The sequence below is a fragment of the Phocoena phocoena genome, chromosome 14 (genome assembly GCF_963924675.1).
Source record: "Phocoena phocoena chromosome 14, mPhoPho1.1, whole genome shotgun sequence".
NCBI lineage: Eukaryota > Metazoa > Chordata > Mammalia > Artiodactyla > Phocoenidae > Phocoena > Phocoena phocoena.
In genome coordinates this window covers 3,568,945-3,589,731 of record NC_089232.1, presented here as the reverse complement: position 1 = coordinate 3,589,731, position 20,787 = coordinate 3,568,945, and positions in this window count along the sequence as shown.

Sequence of the window (20,787 nt, the reverse complement as noted above, 5' to 3'; positions counted from 1 at the left end):
TACAGTAAACAAGACAGTATGGTTGTGGCACAAAAACAGAAATATAGATCAATGGAACAGGATAGAAAGCCAGAGATAAACCCATGCACATATGGTCAGCTTATCTTTGATAAAGGAAGCAAGAATATACAATGGAGAAAAGACAGCCTCTTCAATAAGTGGTGCTGGGAAAACTGGACAGCTACATATAAAATAATGAAATTAGAACACTCCCTAACACCATGTACAAAAAATAAACTCAAAATGGATTAAAGACCTAAATTTAAGTCCAGACATTATAAAACAGGCAGAGCTCTCTATGACATAAATCACAACAAGATCCTTTTTGACCCACCTCCTAGAGAAATAGAAATAAAAACAAAAATAAACAAATGAGACCTAATGAAACTTAAAATCTTCTGCACAGCAAAGGAAACCATAAACAAGACCAAAAGACAATCCTCAGAATGAGAGAATATATTTGCAAATGAAGCAACTGACAAAGGATTAATCTCCAAAGTTTACAAGCAGCTCATGCCAGTCAATACCAAAAAAACAAACAACACAATCCAAATATGGGCAGAAGACCTAAATAGACATTTCTCCAAGGAAGATACACAGATTGCCAACAAACACATGGAAGGATGCTCAACATCACTAATCATTAGAGAACTGCAAATCAAAACTACAATGAGGTATCACCTCACACTGGTCAGAATGGCCTTCATCAAAAAGTCTACAAACAATAAATGCTAGAGAAGGTGTGAAGAAAAGGGAACTCTCTTGCACTATTGGTGGGAATGTAAATTGATACAGCCACTATGGAGAACATGGAGGTTCCTTAAAAATCTAAAAATTGAATTATACAACCCAGGAATACCACTACTGGGTATATGCCCTGAGTAAACCATAATTCAAAAAGAATCATGTACCACAATGTTCATTGCAGCACTATTAACAATAGCCAGGACATGGAAGCAACCTAAATGTCCATCAACAGAGGAATGGATAAAGAAGATGTGGTACATGTATACAATGAAATATTACACAACCATAAAAAAAATGAAATGGAGGTACTTGGAGTGAGGTGGGTGGACGTAGAGTCTGTCATACAGAGTGAAGTAAGTCAGAAAGAGAAAAACAAATATTGTATGCTAACACATATATATGGAATCTAAAAAAAAAGGTTCTGAAAAACCTAGGGGCAGGACAGGAATAAAGACACAGACATAGAGAATAGACTTGAGAACACAGGGAGGGAGAAGGGTAAGCTGGGACGAACTGAGAGAGTGGCATGATCATATATACACTACCAAATGTAAAATAGACAGCTAGTGGGAAGCAGCCACATAGCACAAGGAGATCAGCTCGGTGCTTTGTGACCACCTAGAGGGGTGGGATAGGGAGGGTGGGAGGGAGGGAGACGCAAGAGGAAGGGGATATGGGGATATAGGTATACATATAGCTGATTCACTTTATTATACAGCAGAAACTAATACAACATTGTAAAACAATTATACTCCAATAAAGATGTTAAAAAAGAAAAAAAAAAAGAGACATGGAATGAACAATGGTTCAAACATACCAGGTGGGCTTTGAGAATTGGTTTCAACATATATTCTAGCTATTATAAAGAAATAAATCAATAAATGCTGCTTAATCTATTACTCAATTTTAGTATCTGGTTATGCTGAGATAGCATCAGAAATTCCTACTTCTACATTTTAATTTGATTTTCAATAATTATACTTTAAGTTACCTATGCCTTCACTATTACATGGTGTGTGTGACACAAGAGTAGCTCAATAAATGTTTGTTAAATAAGTGTATTAAACAAATAAATGATCTATGAGTACAGATGGTTCTATTTTAATCTGGGAATATTGGAATTACGTATTCGTGCACTTTTTGTTTATTTTTATAGGATTTGCATCCTATTTAGGGACTGAAATTCAGAAACTTATTTCCCTAAACCTTCTAACACAAGTTTCTCTTATTTATGCCTATTTCTCCTCACTTTTCAAGGGCATAGGTCTGCCAGTGAAACTGGGAGGCACTGACAAGGACAAAGGAGGGAGGAAATGTGAACAGGAAAATTCTTTCCTGGCAGGTCAGTGTCATTCTTTGAGTTAAGATTAAAGTCATGTACTTTGCTTATTTATTTTAAAGGTAAGCAATATTAGAACCCACTCATCACATTGAAATGAAGCATAGACATAGTAACAGCTATAGCCACCTTTGTATCAATTTTAGAAAAGAAGCCTGCTTTTTCAATTACTTAAATTTTATTTATTTAAAAGATTTATTTGAAATGAAAACAATATTATGTTAAAATAAAAAAATATTTTAAATTTGCTATTTAATAATATAATAGCTCATTTTAAATAAATGTATAAATTATTTTAAATAAACCTTTCTGAAATCATAATTGTCAATATAAGAATAGATTTTGTGTCAAAGCACTAGATTCTATTAAGAATGAATGAGGAAACGAGGAAAGGAAACTTGCATTTATTGAGCACAAGATAAATGTTAGTTGTTCTCAAATGGATTATTTCATAAATTATCCCAACAGATCTCTGTAGGATATATTATCCTTATCTCAGATCAACAACCTGAGATTCAGAAAAGCTGGATAACTTGCTGACAGCCACACAGGCACTGATAGAACCAAGATTCAAACATTCGTTTTCCAGTGCAGATCCTCAGTCTTTGCTGTGTGACAAATGCCTGGCCTCTGTAACTTATGAAAACAATATGTTGACATCCTTCCTAAGAAACAGACATTTATGTTCATCTTTTCCTTAATTAATTTTCCTCACAACTGGGAAAGAGAGAAAGTGGATGTTGAGAGAGAGGGGAAATTTTAAATACAAGAGTAACATCATAGGCAATTTGGAAGGGAGCGATATTCCTGATCTGCACACAATAGTAATAAAACCATAATTGACTGGTACAGTTCATAATTAAGTATAAAATAAACATATACATACTTTCAAATGATGGTTCTGTCACCTTACTTTATGTCCCATGTCCATCCAAGTCAGAAATCCAGGGTCTTGAGAAGAAGAGAGACCAAGTAAAAATAATAATGATACATGAAGTTTGGGTCAGGAAAACAGCATGGTAGAGAACCTCAGTTCTACCCAATTAAGAAGGTATTTGGAAAAACGAGATGAACAAAGATATGAAAGTGGAAAGTCATTCTTATCTATCAAGACCAGAGTTTGCTTCACTTGGCTTGGAACATTGAGGCAGAGGCTGGAGCTAAACCAAGAGTTGTAGTGAGAAACACATGGAAGAGCCACTGTGAAGACACAGTTCCCTAGAGCCAAGAAAAGGAACACTGTTTCATGACCCGGGCTGGGGATCTTAAAAACAGGGTGACGGTTAGGTGACTTGTTCCAAAAGCCCTCAGTGCTGTGAGTCCCCTAGGAAAATGGTGTCAAGGAGTAGAACACTGGGTGTTGATCCAGGATTGGGTGCTTGAAGGACAGGAGAGTAAGATAGTGGAGAGTTCTGGCAACAGTGGTTAAGCTGGCAAATCTTGGCGCAGACTGATTAGAGAAAGCATGAAGGTTGCCAAAGGTGTGTGTGCTTGGTGTGGGCGGTGGCCTTGCTGACACGTGCCATTCTAGCTGTGGGCTCAGCACCATGCCTAAGATGTGTTTGCCACTTAGTAAATGGGGGTCGAATAAGAAACAATAAATCAGAAAATAAAGGGATGATAGGACTGCATGCAGTTCTTGATGGCAAGTTGCCAACATATAATTCATATTTAACTCCTAAACTGAAAACATATTTTTATGGTAAAATTATCTTTGTGGACAAAATAAGTAGGTTCAACACTGATCCCTAATTTTAATATTTGAGCCTTTCAGTGCTCTGTGTAATTGGCTAGAGATATCCATCAATACAGAGACTGCAATAATGCTATAATTATAATTTGATTAACCTTTTTGAATTATGAGCTTCCATTGCATATTGTATCATCAAATAGCAAATCAGCTAGTCTTCTGCTCTGTACTTGGTTGATTCTTTTCCCAGAATATTTTGTGGTTGAGTATTAAAATATTTGTGATGTTAAACTTAAATTGTTTCACTGCTTTAAGTTTGAGAGTAGTGTGTTTCCTTAGCATTACTAAGACGGTTAATCATTTTACTAGATGATATACATCATCTATGCCTCTCAAAATAATTGTATTCATCACTGAATGATTTTCTACTAAATCCTTGGTAATTTGCTAAGTCCTTCACTTAACCAACCTAATGCTCACATCTCTACCACATAGGATATTACCTCCAAGTTACAGATGTGGAAACTGAGGCTCAGTCAGACCTAAGGTCTTATGGCAAATGCATAAAACATATCAAATCCCATCTATGTCTTTGCTCCTTGTGGAGTTTATTTGATTTATTCTAAAATATTTGGAGGTAATGTGCAATCTTTTAAAAAATTGTTACTATTTTGCTATTATGCACATTAATAACTTTGAACGGATATATTTTAAATAGTATTAAATTTGACTTCAAACTTTGTTGATTGAGAACAAAGATTGTACAACTCCTTGTTATACACTGAGATATAAGACTTGATTCCCTTCAGCTTTTAGAGTAGGAAAAAGCTGATGGCCAGTCTTCTAAAAGGCTGGAACCTCTGAAAAATCCCTGATGAACAGCTCTCATTACATGTGGCCTCCTTCCTGGCTTTCTGAAAAGATGAGTGGTGAATGCTGACCTCTTGAGCATTTGGCAATGTACTAAGAACAGATCAGGTCAATAATCTAATAGCCCCCAATACAGGGTTGACGGATTTAGCAAATGCATACAGAATATGCATTCAAATTTTAATTTCAGATAAAGAGTGGAAATGTATCATATTCGATATTTGGGACATACTTATACTAAAAAAGTATTCATTGCTGATCTGAAATTCTAATTAAACTGAATGTCTTGTATTTTATTTGACAACCCTATCCCATGAGCACTGTTCACCAGGACAAGAGAGAGCAAGGAAAGGTAAATATAAATAAGCAAATGTCTCCCAAACACTGCCCTGGGAAAGATTATTTTGAAACAGACATGAAATTCTTCCAAATTCTTAGGTGAAATGCATCTGATTCCACTTGGGCAAGGGACCAGGGGAATATCCTGTTTCACAGGCTCAAAGCAAACCAATTCTTGATGAGTGTTATTGGTCAAAGGCAGTACAAGAGAGTTTGGGAGAAGACAAATGGAAACTTAATGAATTCTTAAATGAGGAAAGGGTTAGGGGAAAGCAATTGGCAAAGTCTTCTGATTTATGAAGGAACTATGCTACATAAAACTGGAACATCTTTCCTTTGAGCCTCTTGTCATGGTGCTATCTTACTTTTTTAAAAAAGTGTTACTTGGGTTAACATCTTTTTGTTTGAATTCTCTACAGTTTTCTACTGTTAGAATTTGTTCCTGGGGACCTTGTAAATTAATACTTTAAAAATAAGCATAGGGTTTACTCAATAGGCTGATAGTAATGATAAAAATAAAATTGAATTAGCCCATAATAACGACTTAGCCTTACACTGTGGACATCACAGTAAGTTTATTCACCAAGTTTCAAAACAGATCATTTTCCTTTTATTACCCCCAGTTCAAGCTGCAAAGTGTAAAGACAATACATCCTCTGACGATACAGACAGTGATAGGGAATATTACACAGTGCTTCTGTCTTTATGAAAAATAGAACTAACTGTAGCATATACTAAAAAAAGACAATCCGTTCAGTTGAATTAGGGGAAAATTAGTGTTTATAACCATTAATGAATATCTGCTCTCTAAAATATCAGGAATTAAAATGACAGCAAATGCAACAAATATCTGTTTGAAAAATAAGATGGGTTTCATTTGAATTTTACCTGGCCATTGCTCAATAATGCAGACATTTCAATTGTTCAATCTGACATTGAAATAAACAACCTATTGAGGTCAGTGGAGTGGGTGGTACGCAATGGATTTTTTACTCTGCTCATTTGATATTCTGCTAGAAACTGGTAGAGGTAATTAAAGGGAAAGCCACTTCAAACCTTTTTGATGAAGCTCCTGATAGCGTAATGTGGGTATATATTTTTATAAGTAAATGTAATTCAATTGAAAAAATCCCATTTAAAAACGAGTTGGGTTTGAAACTGCATAAATGAGATTACATAATTTTGCTATATCACACATGCTTTGTTTGTGATCTACTCTTTCTGCTTCTTGCTCTCTCCCTCATAAACCCATCAGGCAGAATATAACCAGTCCTGGGCTCTTTTGCCTCACAGTTAAGTCCCCAGCATGTTGCCTGAGTTGATAGGAGCTATGTGTTTGTTGAATGAATGAATACATGAATTATTAATTAAATCAATTATATGCTGACTGTGCTCCTTTGCCAATACTGACAGTATTGTCCAGACTAACTCGAGACGAGTTAAAAAGCAACTAAATAGACAACAGAAGCTCCTGCACATGTAATCCAGGTTGTTGGTGAAATATCCTTCTATAATGTCCAAACCTGAACTACAAGTATTTCCAGAGCAATTTATTAGTAATGATTTTTCTGTTGCTGCTTACCTCTGATTCTATGAGAGTGATACAGGCTGAAACCTCAGGAAAATTTCTTGATGAACAGCTAGCATTACATTTGGCTGCCTTCCTGACTTTCTGAAAAGATGAGTAGTGAATGCTGGCCTCTTGACCATTTTGGTAATGCACTAAAAACCGATCTAACTAGGAGGTCAATAGTCTAATAGCCTCTAGAATAGAATTGTCAGATTTAGCAATGAATACAGAATGCTCACTCAAATTTGAATTTCAGGTAAAATAGATAGATAAAATTTTTTCTGTAAATATACTATTTGAGGTCACAATTATTTTCTTGAAGGATAGCTTAAGATGATTGTTTACTACACAATAATAGGGCAGTTAATTACTAAAATGTATTTATATTTGTATTAGGGGTCCCAGTTGTGTCTAAATACAAATATCAGATCTCACCCTTTATCTCACACTGTAAGTGATATTAAGTACATCTGACTGTTTCATCCATCTTGAAATACTTTTTCCCTTGCCTTCTTAGATCCCACACTTCCCTGTTTTATCTCCTACACCCTAAGCTGTTCTTTCTTGCTCTCCTTTGCTGAATCGTTTCTATCTTTCCAAAATCTAAATGTTGGAATTCTTTGGGACTCAGTATTTGGCAGTCTTTGGGCCTCTAAGTAACTACATTACTTCCTAGGTCAAAGGTTATGAAATGTTCAGTTTTCAGTAGCTTTAGGGTCTCAGTAGTGTTTTCTGAATAAACCCTAGGCCAAAAAAATACCTAACTGTTCCATCTTTTAAGCAGTTAGTTCCAAACAACTTACTATGTATTTGTGTCCTGTGGTAGGCTGAATAAAAGCCTCCAAAGATATACAGATCTAAGTACCCAGAATTTGTGAATATGTTACCTTTTATGGCAAAAGGGAATTTTGACCCCATATATGATTAATCATATATGATTAATTTAAGGATCTTGAGATAGGCAGATTACCTGGATTACCTGTGTGGACTGCTGTAATCACAGGTGTCCTTACAAGAGGGAGAAAAGAAAGTCAAAGGAGACAAATGTACCATGACAATAGAAACAGAGAGGTTTGTAAATGCTACAATGTTGATTTAGAAGATGGAGGAAAAGGCTATGAACCAAGAGACTCACTTTAGCTTTAAGGACATGCATCACACATAAACTGAGAGTGAAGAGACAGAAAAAGGTTTTCAAGTAATTGGTAACCAAAAGAAAGCAAGGAAAGCTATATTAACAGCAGACAAAATAGATTTTAAGCTACACATGATCAAAAATTACAAAGAAGGATCATTATTTAATGATAAAAGAGTCAATTAATCAAGGTATAAAAATGTAAATATTTATGCACCCAACATTGGACACCGAAATATAGAGAGCAAATACTAACAAAATTAAAGAAGTACGTAGCAATACAATAAAAGATGGGGAATGTAATGCCTCACTCTCAACAATGGCTAGATCATGCAGACAGAGAGTTAATAAGGAAACAGCAGATTTGAACAACACTATATAACAAATGGACCTAACAGACATATCAAGAATGTTCCATCCAACAGCACCAGACTATGCATCCTTATGGGATGCAGCAAAAGCAGTTCTAAGAGGAAAATTTATAATGACAAATGCATATATCAAGAAAAAAGAAAGAATTCAAGAAAACAACCTAAGTTTACAACTCAAGGTAGCAGGAAGAAAAAAAAAACCAAGCCCAAATTAGTATTCAGGAATAAAGAAGGAAGGAAATTCTGCCATTTAGGACAACATGGACGAAACTTGAAGGCATTATGCTAAGTGAAATAAATCAGGCACAGAAAGGCAAATACTGTATTATCTCACAAATGGAATCTAGAAAAACAAGCTCGTAGAAACAGAGAACAGATTGGTGGCTGTCAAAGGCAAGATGGGGGGATGGGTGAAGGTTGTCAAAAGGTGCAAATATCCCATTATAACATAAATAAGTTCTGATGATGTAATGAACATCATGGTGACTATAATTAACAATACTGTATTATATATATTTTAACAATTGCTAAGAAATTAGATCTTAAAAGTTCTCATCACAAGAAAAAACATTTGTAACTCTGTTAGGTGATAAACTTGTTAACTAAATGTGTAATCGTTTTGCAATATATACATACATCAAATCATTACATTGTACACCTTAAACTAATGCAATGCTCTATGCCAATTATCTCTCAGTAAAACTGGAAAAAAAATTAATAAAATTAATAAATAAAATAAAAGTCTTCCCCATTCCCATACCCCACCTAAAAATCTATTCACTGGAAGAAGTTGGAAGATTGGAGAGTAAACTCAGCTCAGAGGAAGTTGTGATCCATGAAGCCTGGCCTCATGGCCGAGGGACCTGAGGGATAATATTTAATTTGAGAATCATAAGATGTCTGTATTTGTATGCTCAGGTTGCCATAACAAAATACCTTAGACTGATAGCTTAAACAAAAGACATTATTTCTTACAGTTCTGAAAGGTGGGAAGATTGAGATCAAAGTGCTGGGATATTCATGTCCTGGACCCTCCTGGCTTGCAGAAGGTCCCTTTCTCACTGTGTCCTCATATGGTAGAGACAGAGAATGCTCTGGAGTCTCTTCCTCCTCTTGTAAGGATACTAATCCCATCTTGAGGTACCCTTCCTCATGACCATGTCTAAATTTAATTACCTCTAAACACCGTCACATTGGGACTTAGGGATTCAACATATTAATTTAAGAGGGTGTACACAAATATTTAATCCATAACAGAGTCTTTCAAACTTGTCTCTCTTTTCCTTATGACATCACTTTGGACTTGCCATGATTCATGATTTGCATGTGTACGTGTGTGTGTGTGTTTGTATAGAAGTGTGTTTAAACTACAGGGTAACTATAGAGTTATTATGGGGAAAACTATGGAAGCTATGAGTAAAATCATTAAAAAAACTACCTCACTGTACAATCTCTGTACATCATCCGTGTTCTATATTATTTTACTGATAATACACTTAATTTTTCTAAAACAGACCCCCCCAAAATTTGTTAATGTGAATTGATCTTTAATTATTACATGGGAAAAATATGTAAAATTCCTATACGGTACTCTAAGGCAATAATGTTATATTTTCTTCAATGATTTCTTGGAATTTCATTTTGATTTACAAACTTCTCTAGTTTCTTCTTTAGTGAAATTATGTGTATTATCAGAGAAATACTATATAAAACATTAAAAGTTTTTTAAACAACTATAAATGTAGGCTTTGTAATCACATCCGTATTTGAATCCTGGCTTTTCCTAGTTTGGGGTTATATAACTATGGTGTAGTTTTTAATTTCCATGCACCTCAATTTACTCATTTGTTTAAATGGGAATAATGGAATTTGTGTCATAGGATATAATGAAGAATAAATAAGTTGACAGTGGTAAAACAGCTTGCAATGAGGACTCAACTGATATAAGTTTGGACAGTCCTGGGTTTCTATTTCTTTTCCAGCTTGCTTAAGAGTATCCTTCTCACTCCACAAAATGAAATGTTTGGAAGATAAATTAAATGGCCATAACCTAGCCATAACCATCATATCTTCCTCTTCATCATCATCACATATAGAAAGTTCCAGATCAAATTGCAAAAAAAAAAAAAGGCAAAATAAAACAAAGTGGGCAAGTATATTTTCAGTGGTCCCATGTGCCTAATACTAGTCTAGAAAACATAGGGGATGCCTAAACATGGTCTGAAATTCTATCAAGAATACATTGGTACAAGGAAGTAAAACAAGGTGGTATAACGGGATTCAGGTAACAAGTGCTGAGAATTCTTAAGAGAAAGAGAACTTTGTGAGCTGGTGAAGAATGGAGCCTCATAGTTACCACTAGTAAGATGGGGAGGAAAAAGTTGAGGAAAATCATAACAATGTCCCCCACATCCACTCTCCTTGAGGAGAATTTTGAAAAGTTATCTATTAGTTGATTATTCAATTATTTACTTGAAGAGATGCGTCTGTGTATCTCTAATTTTATTTTTATAAGCATTCTCTTCTTCTCATTTTGTAAGAATATTTACTTTTCTTATACAGGGGATGGAAAATGGCAAATGGCAAAGCATAGTAATACTACTGAGTAAAAAAATAAGATTTTTTTTGTAAGAAAGCTCTTTTATTTTTCTGAAAGGAGAGTGGTTAGACCTGAAAATTGTATCTATTTCAAATGTCAGCATTTGTAAAGTCTGGTGATATTTACCTTCATTCAATTAGCAATTATGGTTTACATTCTCACATTACACCACTGATGATATTTTATCACTAAACTAAAACTTCTCTATGAGGTACTGTAGAATTTGAACTTTGTAATAAAAGGGATAACATAAAAACAAACTCTTATTTATTAGAATACTATCCTGGTCTGTAACTCATATGTTGCTGTTAGCAAACTTGATTTAATGCATTATTTTGTGGCCCCAGAATATCCTAGTACTGAGTAATTGGGGTTAACTCCCCTTGGCAGGCTGTATTAGTTATCCATAAGTCAATGTGTTAATTCGGGAATTGCTAGTTTATGAGATGTAAAAGGATTGTCTAGAGACTATTGATTCATGTTCTTATCTTTGTATGTTCCCTTGCTCATCAGTGATGGGCCTGAGATATGCCATTATAAAGATTTTTTTCTCAAAAACTGAAAACCACATATGGCCTCAGACGTCAAATGTGCGTTTGCAGAACTTATGAGTAGGCGCCTTTGTTTTAGCAGTAGGGGAATACTTTCCTGGTGAAGAGAGAGAGCAGGTCATGTTGTAGTGGTAACCCACTTTGCCCCTCTGTCATCAGGATGCCAGGCTAGTCCAGGAAGCAATATCATGAAACAGGGGTTTGGTCAGTGTGGTGTTTGGCTGCCAAAGTTTTGAGCCTGAGTAGACGGATATATTGAAAAGTGAGACTGAAATTAGAAGAGTTTGCATTTGACTCTTAATTTCATATTTGATTCAATGGGTGGCTGAATGTGACTGTCTACCTTTTCATTCTCCACTGATTTCTGCACTTGGGATATTTCTGCCTACTTGTTTGATTCACCACCAAATTATGAGGAAAATGAAGAGACAGAACACATTTAAAAGATTATGTTCTGTTGTAGAGTACAGTTTAGAAATAATTTTTTGCAGAATCTATATTTTGAATGTAAGTCTGACATTTGGGCCTCATTCACCCTACCCATCTGTAGATTCTAAATCCTATATAAGGTTGGGGTAATTCTGCCAAAGGCTTTCCTTCCTCCGCCTGCTAACCTAATCAAACATTTGCTCTGTTAAAACAAAGATGGGCCAGGAAAGTTTTTCTTATATTTCAATTGCCACTTGAAACCAAAGAGACAATGTCCCCTGGATCATTTGAATACCTCATTTATAGTTGGCATTTACCCTAATGCATAGGTCTTGAATGCTTTGAAAATATACTGAGTTCTTATATAGGGTAGGGGTTTCCCTTTCAGAAACGGAGGCTGCAAACATGTTCAAGATATGAGCATGGTATACACAAAATATGGTTTATTATGGTTAGGTTGGCACCGTTTGGGTATGGCATGGGTGCAAACTGTTCCTGCAGTCCCCCATCAACAGTACAATTGTTTCTAAGTTTCAGAGCTGAAGGCTTCATTAAATGCTGGAGCACGTGACATAATGACGTGCTCAATTGCTAACTTAATATTTAGATACCAAAATTCGGAGGCAAACACCTGATGCACCCCCTCAGGTCTCTACAATTAATCACATTTGCTAATCTTTCCCAAGACGTCTTAGTAGACAGAGAAGAATGCAAAGTTTTAATTTGCTAATCACCCAGTTGGCTAAGTACTTGGGGGGGAGATGCTAATCGTCTGCAGACATCTGTAATGACCCTTGGACAAAACCGAGGAAAACGAAATCAAAGCTTTGACAAGGGCAGGAGAGCGGAAACAGAAGCCCTAATTGTGGCCATGTGAAGTGCACTTTCCCCTTTTGTATCTTTTGTAGTAGGATTGCACAATACTGTATAAAGTAACTTTTATAGATAGAACCAAAAATGACTTTTTTCCATCTTCTGGGATAAATGGTCAAACTTGATCTGTGAAATACGCGAAGAGAGACTGACATTGTGGTGCAAATGGAGCAGACAAAAGAGTTTGGGCGAGCTTTTGCCAGTTAAATTTGGCTAACCTGCAGAAAGCTATTGTCAAGCCAGCCATGCTTCACTGAGCTCCCTTCCACTTTTGTTGTCATGTTTCCTCTTTATGGTTAAGTGAACCTCAAAACAATGACAAAGAAATATGCACTGAGTCACATATTCTAAGAAATAGACTGTACTCTCCTCAAATCAAAATAACGGCACTTTAATTCTTGGATTTTCCACATTTTCGTTGGTAGAGATCCTATTTGCTTTCTTTGAATCTGTATCAGTTAATGCAGTTCTGCCAAGGGGGTAAGCTTCACAGGACACTGCCACTTTAGCACGTGAAATATTAAGATGAACAGAACATGTAAAAGGTAAGCTTGCTTCCTTGCAGTATTTTGAGTGTCTGTTTCTTTGCTGGCGAAGTTTTGAGTTTTCTTGGTTGAGAGAAGTTTTGTTTAAATATCCATCCTGGGTCAAATAAATTACTCTTGTTGCTGTTTTTAATGGCTAAAGTATAGGAGGGAAAAAAGAAAAAAAATGTGATGCCACTCCACTTAGGAAGAAAAGGAAAAAGCCATGGGTTTGCACTTAAATATAGACTACACTGATAAAATTGTCAGAAGTAGGTGTTGTCTCCTCAAAAAAGCACTACTTACTGAATTTCCTAGGTTCAGAATTTAATTTTTTTTGAACAGTTTCTACTGAATTTGTTTTTGAAGATGAAACTCTGTTGTGTAATTTGATCATGGAAAAAATATAAGCCTGATCTGAATAAGCTTGGTCTAAAATCAGAAGAGCTGCCATTTCTGTGAATATTCCCTGATTCTTCTCTGCTTCATTTTTTGTTGTTGTGATTGAAATAACGCTTATAAACTGATGTTTTAAAGCATTTTATTTTAGAACGCCCTCCCCAAACAGCTCATCAAACATGTTGAATTTTTCTGGTGAGAGTTGCTCAGCTATCTCAGGGTGGATGGCTGGACTTTTAGGACACCTGGTAATTGCCTTTCCCAGAATTGTATCCTTGAAAGAGGGTCTGATGAAGTGTTGGATCTTTTCACTTTTCTCCCCACAGCAAGTTCTCTGGTTTCAGCCTTCCAGATTCTCTAGTATTGAGTGTTCTTGCTGCAGTAAAGGTAAAACAACTTTCTCTAAAACACTTTCTAAAAGCTCCCAGTCAATACTTGAGCGCTGCTCCCTGCGTGGCCTTGACAGCCCTCACACTGTCCCTCACTGAGCTCCAGCCTTGGTTTTCTCAGCAGGTGTCTATCAACACACATCCTGATTTAGTCATCTTTTACCATCTCCAGGAATGCAAAACCTCATTGATTTCTCCTGCTTTCTTTGTGTTTCCTACCTTCTCACATAGGAGTAAGTGAGTTCTTAGATGAAGAAACTCTCATATTCAAGACTTTTCACCTTTATAGGAGGTCCACACACCTATTCCTTTAGATGAACGACAACAACAAAAAAATAGAAACAGAGTCTATGATATGCATTTCAAATGCTGCTTGGAGCTTTTCTGTATTAGGGAAAAAGAAAGTTTTTTTGGTTTGTTTTTGTTTTGGTTTTTTAAGTACTAAAGATAAATAAAAGCTGTGAGATTCTATTTTGTAACTAGTTGCTTTACTTCCCTGGGAGGATATGTCCTGTGAAAATTGATGTAGAACTGAGTACTGTAAGTACAGCATCCCAAAGAAGAGTGGCACCCATGTGACCAACTTCATCCACTTTTGGAGGTGAAGAATCCAAGTACAACATTCAGCATTACCTTGTTGGTAGACTCAGAAAACAACAAAAACATTGTTTTCATATTTCATTTGCTAATCTCTCCTAGGAAAGGTGTAGATTCATGTTGAGGTATAAAGGCCTGATGACTTGCTGAGGTCATGTTTTGAACTCAGAATTTTTGCTGTAGAATGGCACATCAATACTCTTTTTAAATGCAGAATATAAAAGTAAATAACACTCATAACATAATTGTTTGGGGAGAATTGATGGGATGTTCACAAATGTGTAACAAACAAGTATTGTTAGTGAATTTTATAAGGGTTGGAGAGTTTTCTGGTCCTTGAATGTGCATAGGCAACTAGGAGGGAAAGTTCATGCACATAATTCGTGATTGCTCAATGTGGAATCAGAAATTCAAGGACTATACTGGTACTATCCTTAGTAGCTTTTCTAATCATTGTTTACTTTGAAGTCTGAAGCTCTCTTTTTCCTGAAAAGAAAAATGTATTTAAAATAGTATCTTAGAAAAAACCTTTGATAAACTGCTATCTGTAGCTTTTAATTCTTTCATAGTTCCCCATGATATCAGATAGCGATATAAAGTGAAATTTCAAAACAGTACTATGAAACGAATTTTAGGAAAGATTTTGTAACTCTCTAAAGTATGTAATTTTCTCAAATGCCTATGAGTTTGAAATTTAATTAATAGATTCTTTAACTTTTAGAAACATAATTTATACTTCCTTTTCCATGCCTTTTCACACAATGCTCCATTGTAATTTTGTAAGTGTTGTAAGTGTATATGTTGGGGTTAATTGAATCCAGAGTGGAAGGAGTTGAGAAAGGAACTAGGCTAACACAAATGTCAATTTCACATTTTAATTGGTTAGATCATTAATTTATAATTAGGAAAGGTATTAAAAATTAGTGGAAATAAAAATAACTTGAAGACTGTGGTGTTGTCCTGGGTATCATCCAGAGTCATCTATTGTTCTTAAGTTCTTATGTGTGATTCATTCCTGTTCCCAGCTCACTGTACACCATCTAGTCTTATAAATATTTGACCAGTTTTGATCACCTCATTTTTTTGACTACATTCTCAGATTTTGACTGTTTTAATAGATAACTGACCTAAGATAATAAAATTTAATTTCTAAAATATTCTCTCAATAAAAACAACACCTGCTATAAAATTCATGTTTATTATTTTTTTAATTACCTTAATTAAGCTAGAACTTAAAGGGAAGGAAGCACTATTACTTAGCTGAGTAACATATTATAAGAACACATGTATTAATATGTGTGTATACCTAATATTTTATACAAAATATTATATACAACCATTATATCGTATGCACTCATGTGTGTCATAATATGAGTTTGCTAACATTGGTGTCTCTGAAAGTTTCACACACAAATGTCTTAAGGTTTTAATAATGATTAAGTACAAAGTAAATGATCCAGACCAAACGACTATTTGATTTATTTTGTAGGAAATGAATGAATCCTCTCTTATTCCATTATTATCATTGGGATTAAAATTAAAGTAGAATGGATGGGAATGTGTTTTGTATTTTATTCTGTAACTTGGTTCCCATGGATTTCAGTCACTAGCCTACTTTTATAAATTATATGGCTATATCTTTATTACTGCTAATTTATGCTTATGTTTTTATATATCACAAAATATTAAAATATTGATGTATAATTAGCTCATTGTAATTATATGATTTTAATCCAGATTTGGATAAATATTGTTACTGATACCTGATATAAAGATGAAAGATTAATGCCTTCATCTTCAAAACTGTACATATTGTATGAAATTTTGTTATTTATATCAATCATCTTATTAACACACTTTAATTATACATATGCTCAAATTGCATTAGTTAATAGTGGAGTAAAAACTGAGACTTTTCTGAGCTTTGCTTTTCTATAACTTAAATTGTATTGTTGATATTATAACATTAAAAAATCATATAGTTTATACTTTTGCTTTTCAATATTAACTTGAGTAAAATACAATCATTGACAAATAATCAGGGGGCCCTAGCCATTCTCACCATGTATGAAAGTATATATAACTACATACCCATGTTTTCCAATAAGTTAAAGGTAATACGAAAATTCTTTATGGAATCAGAAATTGTATGGTTAAAATTAACTGAAAAGTAATTTTTGTTTTATGGAACCTGGCTTTCCTTACTTTTAACTTTCATATGTATTTTGTCTTTCAAGGAAGTCTTGCTCTATGTAGTATGTAAATGGTCTAATTCATCTTCTTTAACCTATTGTTCATTTATTTTATTCAATTTATTTCTATAATTATTTTATAATTAAAAGTATTCCTGCTCTATGTGAGAGTGTTATAACTTGAGTAAAGCAAACACTAACTCAAAGGACAACATTAACTTTGGACTGAAACTAATCATAGAACATTATAGTCCTGAAGCATGATTCCTAAGGAGGTTATTACAGAATGAATAAGTTGATTATGATGGAAATTTCCCTGCTGGTGTCATTCTGGTCCTCACTTTCATACACTGCAATAGAACTTCACCAGCACTCATGTTCTTCAATATTTGCTGGTGTAACAATTCACAGTTTCAGTCTCAACAGTGATCGTAACACTTCAATGAAATTGTTCTACATAATTTCATGATATATGGAAGAGATTAAAATAATTGAATTGCTTTAATATATCCCATTAGTGTTTGAGATATCTTGATTCACATTTTCTTTTTAAGCCATATAAAGGGTACTTTCTGTCCCAGCAAATGAAGCTGGGGGTGGGGTAGAGTGGGTCAAGATGCTGAGAGTCGGTGTGAGGAGAGAGATAGAGAGGCCAGAAATGGATTTGGAATTGAAGGGAAAAAAGTGATAGTTTATAACTTTTTATATGAATCTGTGGATTTGAATTAAGAGAAGTCTTACATGCAAAACTTTAATTTACATTTAATTATCGATCAAAGCCTAAAAAGCCAACTTTAAGGAAAAGAACCACACACTTCTTTTACATTTTAATTCCCATGTTTGAGAAATTTCAAAACATTTCAAAATTTCAGATTTTCAAAAAAAAAAGTAAATTTCAAGGAAAAGCTACAAAAACTCTTCCCACATAATTTTCTGAGATGAATTGATAATCTCAAGTGGTATTGACTATTATACATCTGAGCAATGTTTAGAATTGGAAAAATACCTGTTCTTCCCTAGAAGAGGGAGTCTAGGGTGACAGCCTTGTTTCCTTTTTTAAATAGGTGTATTGCAGTTAAGTGGCTATGTGCTGGTACTATAATTTAGATTTACAATCAGCCTGCTGCATCAGTATTAGAATGCAATGAATCACATGGCATCCAAGTGAGACTTAGCACAAGAGGAAACTGAGAAACAAGTAAGTCAGAAGTTTTGCCTAATATGGGGGGAAATGAAGAAACATGATGGGACGCTCCTCTGTGAATATGACTTCGCTTAAGAATTTAGAATTGTTGTGGTTATTGGCAGACAGGACCTCATCCTTTCTAAAACTCCAGGGAGATGGTCTGGAGACAGCTTGCCAATTCTGTCCTGCCCTAAACAGCAAAGGCTGTGCTCTCAATCACAGTGGATAGCATGAATAACCCCCATGAAATCATTATGTGCAATGCACCGGATTCTCTCCTGAAGACATTTCTATTTCTATTCTATTCATTACTCACATGGCAAAAAGCAAAGTTATTTTAAAAGCCAGACTCTGTATGGCAGAAATTGATGAGGCACACATTATTTTTCAAGTGAATATATTTTTGACATTAAAATCATTTCTTTGAATAAGAAACTTGTATGGAGAAAAGTGAACTCAGGTGAACTCAACTTAGATGAAGCAAACTTTACCTGAGCTTTGCTCTGAAAGATTACTCAACATTTTGGCCATGATACCTAACTGTTCTCAACAAGGTTTCCTATGTTTACAGAATGTCCTTCTAATATTATGAGCAAGAGAGAAGGTCCACTGTCCTTCATTCCATTCCTTGGACAACTGAACATTTTCCATGATACTCTGAGACATTTAATGTTTTTACTAATACCACAGCACATTTTTCTTTTAAATAAAATTAGATTTAGAAAAATCGGGTTAAAAGGGCTCAAGATGTGTACGCTATACAACAAATAAAGTAATTCCCTCCAAGTCTGGGATATTGCCGCTTACCTTGGCAGTCTTGATGCTCCTTCATAATGGCAGTTGCTTAGGACTTAGAAAATATAAAATACCTATGGGACCTATTCCAGTACTGTACATTAAATTTGAGGATTTTGCATGTGATAAAGTATGTCAGTGTTGCTTACAGGGAATTCCAGTGATACCTCTGCTTTCTTGGACTTATTATAAATCCTTTGTTGGAATTATTGTGGCTGGTTCAATAATTCAGATTAGCCCTCATGTTTATTAATGCACTACATCTGTGCAAACAACATGTCAAGCAGAGAGTTTATTGTAATTGCCTGAGCAAACAGAACCTGAAAGAAGCAATTTCCAGTTACAATATGCTATGACAAGTAATGAGGTAATTGGCATTCTGTCCTGATTACTTCCACCTTCTTTTTCATCAGGTCTATATTGTATGTGATAGATAGTTTTATAAGAAATGAAGGTGTTTGATAATATGGTTCACTGCTGCTTAAGGTTAGTGATTAAAGACAATCATCATTTTCTCTCAGAGATCTTATTAGCTTTAACATTGTTTATTCATATGTGTAAGAGTGTGCCCAGGACCCATCTCCTCAGTGTACTGCATGAGGTTAAAATGTAAAGACAACTGCCACTGAGTGAATGCAGAGCGTGTTCTAGGTTTCCAAGCATGATGGGACACGGCAACTTTTTGCAAATGAAATCCATGCACTAACAGTGTGGGTTAGGATAATGGCTTTGAGCTTGCATCTGTATCCAACATTCACCTGCTTTAGAATAATAGAAGCAGCATGATATTTAAGGGCAAGATGGTAATTCGATGCTGAATCCTCATTTCCAGGATTTTATAGCTTTCTGTAGACATTACCCTTTGCTTCCAGCCTGCAGTGGGGAAAATGATGGAGTGCATCGCATTTCTAGACCCAACATTAATAGTTTAAAAAGCGTCAGAGTCTTAGATTTTTAAAAAAGAAAAAAAAAAAAAGGAAATGAGAAGAAGTTATTTTTGGAAGAAAGAAAAAAAATGTCCTATCTTTGTTCCAAAGGAACTTTTCCCCTTCAATTTATAATCTTCATTCTTGGCCATATTATCAAACATCTTCATTTCTTACAAAACTATCTATCACACACAATATAGACCTGATGAAAAAGAAGGTGGGAGTAATCAGGACAGAATGCCAATTACCTCTCAATCTATGGAGGAAAAATATGTACATTCCGCTTAGTTGATGAAAACGTCTTGGGAATGCCCCATATTTGCTCTGTTTGTTCCATCACTTAGATACTATCCTCAGATGTGTGTTTTCCTGGCTAACTTACCTCCCACTGCCTTCCAAATTTCAGCCTAAGTACCCTTTCTGCCCATCCCGACTCTGTGTTCTCAAATCTCTCTACCACCTCCCACATCACAGGTCAGTCCCAATTGACATGTTTGTCTTTATAGCCTGAGACTATATGCTCCGTAAGGACAAAGGTTCTGTCTTCAAGCTGCAGCTGGTGTATTCTCTTGGTAGTGACCTCAACTTTGGAATTGTGCTCTCGAATTGAAATTCCAGCTCCACTGCTCACAGGTGACATGAACTCAGACAAGCTGCAAAATTTCTTCAAGTGTGTTTTGCCCCACTTGAAAAATGGCTGAAGGGAATAATGCCATTTGCAGCACCATGGATGAACCTAGAGATTGTCATACTGAGTGAAGTAAGTTAGACAGAGAAAGACAAATACCATATGATATCACTTATATGTCGAATCTACGAAAAGGGTACAAAAGAACTTATTTACAAAACAGAAATAGAGTCACAGATGTAGGAAACAAACTTATGGTTACCACGGCATAAGACAGGGAGGGATAAATTGGGAGATTGGGATTGACATATACACACTCCTATATATAAATGGGTTAATTAATAAGGGCTTACTGTATAGCACAGGGAACTCTTCTCAATAATCTGTAATACCTATATGGGAAAATAATCTAATAAAGAGTAAATATACATATATGTATAACAGATTCACTTTGCTGTACTGCAGAAAATAACACAACATTTTAAATCAACTATAGTCCAAAAAATTACTAAAAAAGAAAAAAGGATATAATAATTCTGTTTCTCTCACAGTGCTGTTGATAAGATTCAATACTAAGTCTCTCAGAGCAGTGCCTGGCAGATGTGGGCACTCGCTCTATCTTTCATGAATGAGCA